The following is a 7,910-nucleotide window of genomic DNA, read 5'->3' on the forward strand; positions in this document are numbered from 1 at the left end:
GTATGCATTCCGTACCCAGGTAATGTTTAGTAGAATAATTCGAATGTCAAACAAAACGCCTTTTAGTATTTGTTCCGATGTTTTAAAGTTTTCTATTCATATCCCGACAGGTTGAATTTACCTTTTCTTCGTTCCGGGTCGATAAAATATAGTACTAATCAGGTACTGCGATCACCACAGGCCTTCTGTGTTAAACAGACATCCCCTCCCCCCCTCCTCCCCCTCCTCCTCCTCCTCCTCCTCCTCCTCCCCCTCCTCCTCCTCCTCCTCCTCATCATCATCATCATTATCATCATCATCATTGAGTGAGAGAGAAGTTCTTGCCATCAAAGTGACACGAGGGTAAAATATACGAAGCCCAGTATACCTATCATGACTACGCGTCTGATAACAGGCACATACATCACATTCAGATGTGTGCAACGTTGTGATCTCCTATCAATAAAAACAGCACATGAAATGACAGGTGGAGCCCAGTTGGAATTCTCTTCAGGTTGAATAGCCCATCCCGCTCAAAAGGTCTCTAAAATAAGGTTTCCTTAATGATGTTGGTCGAAACACCCATGCTTCGGTTGGTGAATTATTTAAACACTAAATAATACCTCTCAATGTTTGGCTATGGCGTTTCCCTACTGCTTCTGCTCGTGATCAGAGATGTTCACATCATCAGCCACTAAGAGACATGCTCAACTGGTTATGGTCAAACAACAGACGGGCAAATCTGTGGTATTGAGCAAAACATTTGATGTAGCCCGTCTTTTATACCAAGACAAATTGAGCAGAATATTTGCTGTAAACTATCTTTTATACCAAGACTTATTATTATTATTAAGTCGAGCTTGCAGAATTGTTATCGCGCCGGATAATATGCTTAGCTTTACTTCGACCGTCGTTACGTTTTGATTTTAAATACTGTCGAGGTCGACTCTGTCTTTCATCCTTTTGGGGTCGATGAAGTAAGTTCAATTGTGTATAATACTCTAGCAACAACACCACGAAAATTCCAGGCCTTGTTTTTGATCATTCAGCCTTTTGTCTTTCGTTTTTCTTCTTTTATGTATCCTACATTACTTGCTGTGGAAATCTCTAGGTACATAGACATTTATGTCTAATTCATATTCGATCTTACTATCAAGACAAACCAACTGAGGTCTGATGAAATGCAGTTTTAGATTAACTGATCAATGGCTTAGTTTAATTACGTATCATCAAATTATTGAAAATTCCGCTATACTGAAGGAAATATTCCGTGCTGCATACTGTCATAGCTTAAGGAATAGCTTTAGTTAGAACACATTTACTCATGTGACTATATCGGCAATAATAACATTAGCAATACCACGAACAACCATATCTGCAACACAAAGAAGAGAAAAAAATCAATAATGAAAGTGACTAGCAAATCCCCTAAGAATCACAAACATCATAAATAATTGCAAAAGGGAAAATGAAGCAATGCAAAATAAACGTGAATCAAACAAAACGATTAAACACAGTCCAAATTTATAAAACTTGAGATGAACTAAATTATACAAATCCAACTAATTTCTAATATGTTGGACAACAGTCCCCTTCCATGGTCAATAGAATAAAGTGCTAGTGAAATAATGTCATTAGAATCAACCAGTGTTTTGTACCAACATGCGATGGTGTGTTTAATATAGCAGAACTCAAATCGCCGTCCTACAACCAGGCTCCGATGACATGTTAAGTATCACACCAATGACATACACAACTTACGCGTCAATTTTATCCGCGTAAAACTTTATATTATTGTCAACACGACTTACACGCACAAATTTAAATATGCTCACAGACTTACACATACACTTTTTCTTTAAAAGTGCATCCCCCATTAACAAGGGAAAACACAACAGAAAATGGAATCTGTCCAACAATACTAAAGCTCATTACAAAATATCACCATGTCTTTGCATTGTGTTTACGTCTGTCCAATTAGGATGTCCACTTTTCAGACCAATGACGTTTTTACAAACAAGTTGACAACCTTCTTAATTGGTCTTTTACCTCGAATCCTCAGCTAATTTGCAAATGAGTTATTATTTAATTACACTCACGTCAATTTTATTGCTATTTACCTTATTTGTCACAATTGATATTGTCAATGGTGTCACCAAATTAAACAGTGGTAATTGCAGTCACTTCCTACATTTGGTTCAGTTAAGGAATAAAAAGCAGATGTCTACACCCAATCAACAAATTGAAAGATAAAATAAAAATTAAATTACGTGGGTAATTTAGAGGAAAATATTTAAAGGGGAAAGAGGAAGAGAAACAGAAAATTAGGCAAACGCACGCGAATGTCTTTTTATCTACTTGATGTTTCTCCTTGTTAGTTAATGCTTGGAAATAAAATAATCAGGCTCTGTTAGCTTAATACTGAGGGAGAAGTGGTTGGAGTGAGGCATACACATAATTTTAATGAATAAAACATAGGCAAGCAAACAATGTTGACAGGGATTTAATGTTGTGGGTGGAGGATTGAAAAAAGAAAAAAAAATATAAAAAATAAAAGTTCTCTATTGTCATGGTTACGAAAGATATAAATTGAGAACACTTGGAAGGCAGCATGGAAAAAGGTCTAATAAATTTTGTTAGCTAAATGATTATCGTTGTTACTATTTTTAAATGTCCTGCCTCCAATTAAATGGAAGCTAGTAGCAAATTCAAATTAAGAGACGAGGAAATAGTTAATATTTGTTCTTTGACTAGACAAGCGTGCCAGGACAATAAAGTAAACAATTGATCTAAGACAATAAAACCAAATAGTCATAAAACATATTGATTCAAATCTTGGCAAATGGGCTGCAAACTTTGTGGATTTATGCATAACATCCACCCAAGTACTGGACTGGTGTTGATTTGTAATATTGACCTGAAAGCAATAAGTGGCAAAGTTCACTTCAGAGCAATTTAAAGTAAGATAATGACGAAAGTGAGGAGATACCGTAATGCTTTTTTTCTGTGATGATCACATTATTTTGCCGACCCCCGAACTATCAATTGAAATAAAAGTAACAGACGTAATAACATTTTTTTCTAATATCACCTCATGACCTATAATATGGAGGAGAGTAAGCAAATTGATTTCTTCGACACCAGTACGTAACTGGTACTTATTCTATTCACATCAAATGAAGGGTAAATCGACTTTGACAGAATTTGATTCCAGAACACAAAGAGCCGGAAGAAAAGTCTATGACGAATTTGTTTGACTTGCTTAAGATTCTGCCAGCTTATTGCCTTAATAATTTTTCTACTATGGCTAAAAATCTTTCTGAAACGGGCTCCTCGGTAATATTCATCACAGAGCTCAACTGTTCCTTTTATTATCGAACTACGAAATATGCAAGTCAAAGTGTCGGCATTTGAAATGTATAAAAGCAAAATCGGAAGAAATAACAAAAACTGAGAAATTTCTGTGAGACCATAAACAGAAGACTCAATAAATAAATGCTTGTGCAGACACCCACAAATTGCCAGAACGACAAATTACCTGTCCTTCTACAGATATGGAGGAAGTATGTTCTTCACAATCTTGCATTCTGACAAGCATGGCCTAACTCAGAATGGGGTCGCCTTAAAAACAGGGCCTCCTACTCAATGACTACAGGTGATGTAATGGCTATCAGTGAGAGTAGACGTTCCAATCCACAAGCTTTCATGCGCATTTTTAGTGGATGCGAAATCTATTTATCTCTGTATAACCCAGTAATGGTGGGGTGTGTAACTGCAGGGTTGCTTTTATATTTGTCTGTGGGCAGGCGTTGGTCTTGTACAGCGAGAATCGTTCCTCCCTTTTCAGCCTTTAGTTCAGAGCTTTTAATCCATTGTTGGCATTTACCTAGAATCACTTCTATATCAAGCTTTGCAGGATATTGTCCATAGGGTGATATTTCTCTCTATTTCTATTTTAATTTGTTTTGTACTTCTGTTTTGATGTTGCTTTTCGTTTCATTCACCGTTTCTCCTGTGTTGTTATCTGAGATTACAGCGTAGCTTCAGTGTGGTTTGTTTCTGTTTTGTATTATGTTGTTTTACTATGCATAGAGAAAAGCGCTTTCTTTTCTTTTGTTTTCACTTTTCGTGTTCCTTTATCGGATGTAGTAATTTTCCACTTTCTGTTTCCAAGTATTTGTCTAGTTCAACTTTTGTTATTACATCGTAGTTCTGTACCTGTGTCAGACAGTGTCATCCTTCTAAGCAGAGTAGATATATTCTGTCTGTGTCTGCTTGTGGTTGTGAATTCGTTATGCTCTTAATTGTTTCCTTGTTTTCTATCTAATTTTCTCAATTCACTAATCTTCATCTTTGTTATGGTGATGCTGTTATATATAACTGGTATGGCTAGCGTTTTTAGCCTTATTATCTTATTTTTAGCATTCAGTTCAGTGTTTCTATTATCCTAACTTTTCTGTAGTGTTCTCTCCTTTTATCTTTCATATCAGGGTGTTGTATTTTAGCCCTTTCATCTATTTCTAGATATTTGTATCAGTGATTGTGGTCTAATTCTCTGATTTCTCTGCCTATGTAGAGTGCTGTGCTTTCAGTACTGATTTATTTGCCTCATTTCCATGTTACATTTCTCCAACCCCATGCTTAACCTAGATACCTAGATGTCTTTGCTGAAAATATTGACAATTGCTTGAAGGGTTTTCTGTTTCATGGTATCATCTTTAAAAAAATAATAAGTAATCCATGTATAACTGTTAGTTCGAATTCCTAGGCCGAGTGGTACGTTTTGTACTTAAGCAAAACATATCATCCCACGTTGCTCTGTGATCACTTAGACACCTGACACGTGGTACACCGTGCACGTGTTCAGGTAACGTCAGTTTGATGGAAGGAGTGAGCTAATGTACAGCACATGCATTTTATCATTATAAACAAATACTTTTTGCAGGTCTTTCGGCAAACAATCTGAGCACTCATTCGTCGTCTTCGACGGGAGAGTCTGTCCTTATGCTAGTTTATTTTATTTTATTTAGAATGTATATTATCTTAAGATACGGTGACAGCAAACCTCCTCAAATCTCAAGAATCTTCTTTAGGATTCATGTAGAATATAGGTTGGCATATTTTGCAGGTCGACAATGTGACTTTCAATTCTAAATTCTTTTAGTCATTTAGGTAGCAATTATTATTTTTTTTGTTTGCCAAGTACAAAGATTACCAGAGAATAATTATTATGTGGACCTTCCATAGTCACCTCAGTGTTCTAGTTAGGTCATGATAGTTTTCATCTTTTTTTTTTTTCAATTTCTCAATTCATAGGGAATTGCAAAATCGAGGATCTTACACTGATACATTATTTTGTCCTCTCTGGTCATATCCGGTCTTCTTGCTTCGTTAGTATTGTTGGTGTTCATGCGGAAATCCGCCCCAAACTGGTAATTGCCATTGCCTATATCAGTCTTTGGTTTATGCTTACGCCACCTCTCTGTTGTATTGAAGCCACCTACTCCGCTAACATGCCAATGCCCACTCTTGCCTATATAGTCAAATGTGCGTTTATATGCCTTTTGTGCTAGTATACTGAACTCACTTAAAAGATGATTGATACTATCGTCTCCTTTCTTGCATATTCCCTATTTGCTGTCTGGCAAAGTTCTGACGTTATTTGCCTTTAACATGCATGTTCGATGAGTCTATTCTTGAGCGGCTATAATTAGCGTATCCGTGTCGCATTTCAAATGTTAGCCCATCAACTAAAGACGGCGATCTTTACATTGGTGATTCTCGGTTTCTTACATAAATTATCCATGTAGCTCCATTCTCTTGCATCTGTTCGGTCTGTTGTTTTTTATTTTGTCTTTGAATTCTCCTGCTGTTTCTGTTATTTCTGCATGTCTTTGGCTGACGATAGATTTCTGTACTTAGTCTGCGTTACGTAACTTTTCAGTATCTGAAGAAGTCTGGAGGGTATATCAGCCGAAACGTTGTGTTAACAACAAACAAGATGAGGACACATATCTGTCAATTGTAAATAATGTAAATAATATTTTCCATAGTAGTCTAGCATGCATAAAATCTGGAGAAATTTATGGAATGGTCACCAACCGATTTCCTTTAGTCTAGATCTAATCAATAAAAGCTGGTTTGACATTTAACGAACAACACCTGCTCTCGTAATCAAATTAATCATATGATTGTTGATATTCTGTATGAATCAGTATTAGCCGTGTGAGGAAAATATATAAGGCAGAATATTTATATGAGGGAATCATTAATGTGGAGATTTATTTAACCTTTCTGCATAACATCTTAGGAAGCCTGACAGCAAACTTTATTAAATATTATAAACTCCAGTTACATTATATACACAAAATATCGAAATACGATCATCTGAAATAACAGTTCTAAACTCAAATTTCAGAAAAGTATTCGAAAATAATATTCTATTGCTTAAGGAAACTATGGCGAATATTACATATAAACTACTGATAGATCAGGAAATACAGTCTAGTAATTCAACCATTCACCAAATATATCCTACACGTTGTAGTATTCGAGACATAACTGCATATATATTGATTATTAACGAATGGGTGTTTAGTGCAATATAAATGAACAGGATATGATGGGATTTCCATTAAAAAAATCTCCGTTACTTGATCGTTGGTGAAATTCTGCTGTTTATATTTGTGTTTCAATAGATTTCATTGCAAGATTAATAAGTTAGTATCTTTCAGTGGCGTCATATTTTCTTATTATGAAAATTTAAATTATGAATAAAGAATTATTTACTGCATGAATCATATTTACAGCATTTATTTTTATCGTTTCCAGGACAGACTTAAATGAGAAAATTTATGAACAATGTTCTCTTATCCTTGATCAACTAATTTCTTGCGTATTCAGTATTTTTTTTATAGCATTTGTCTTTCCTATTTGAAGTTGGGAGGATATGGATGTGAAGTAAAACTCAACTCGACGTTATATGTTTTAAACTCACGCCATGCAAATCATTCGTACTTTTCTAGCTTGCACTTAATGAAACACAACCACTATAACTTCTTTTTTCATCCTCAAAGGCTTGAAGCCGCAGGATTCTCTTCTTAAAACCCAACAATTATTATCCAATACAAAAATATTCCAGATTACAAGAGATATAGACCCTATGTATACGAAAAGAATATGTCACGTGTTAAACATCAATTCTAACAACCCTGAATAGCGATACCGCTTGGTAACGAAGTTGAGCTATATGACAGAGAGTATGCGTTATAATGCAGATAACATGCAATCAATGACAGTCGGATAACTTGGAAATAAAGTATATATTTCAATAAATGCGGTATTAAGCACTCATTGTCTCTGAACGATACTAACATACACATACACGCACACTGACGCACACGGACACACACACAACCACACAAACACACACGCACAAACAAATATACACACCCATTTATATATATTTTTATGTAAAATATTTAGAATATATATTGCTTCGGCAATACACATACTAAAATTAGAACGATACAGAGAAGACTAGCATAGCCCCTGCACGACGATGACACGAATTCGTGAAGCATTCCGTATTTTACCAGGCGCAAGAGTGGCTGTGTGGTAAGAAGCGTGCTTCCCAATAGCATGGTTCAGTGCTACATTTATGCATCTGAATGCCGTCAGGTTAGTATTTGCCTAATATATAGACAAAAGTTTCATGCTCATGCAAGTACTATCAAATCATAAAATAGACTGATTTAAAATAAACCTAATTTTGCAAATGTGAGCGTTAATAAATTAAGAATATAATAAACATAATAGAAACAAGACCAAAATTCAAATAGATAAAATAAATTAAATAAACAAAACAATTACAACGGTCATAGAATGTTCTCACATTTTTAATAATATTAATCTAAAGATATTTTTAGCTA

General features: G+C 35.2%; 1 non-coding gene across 1 annotated transcript; it reads left to right on the forward strand.

The window, feature by feature from the left end:
* The first annotated feature begins 7,469 nt into the window (after nucleotides 1-7,469).
* On the forward strand, nucleotides 7,470-7,573 carry LOC128247941 (U6 spliceosomal RNA). Its single transcript, XR_008264280.2, has one exon. It is a non-coding gene; the product is annotated as a U6 spliceosomal RNA (small nuclear RNA).
* The last annotated feature ends 337 nt before the right edge of the window (nucleotides 7,574-7,910 follow it).

This window comes from Octopus bimaculoides, chromosome 5 (assembly GCF_046866305.1).
Source record: "Octopus bimaculoides isolate indiv1 chromosome 5, ASM4686630v1, whole genome shotgun sequence".
NCBI classification, from domain to species: domain Eukaryota; kingdom Metazoa; phylum Mollusca; class Cephalopoda; order Octopoda; family Octopodidae; genus Octopus; species Octopus bimaculoides.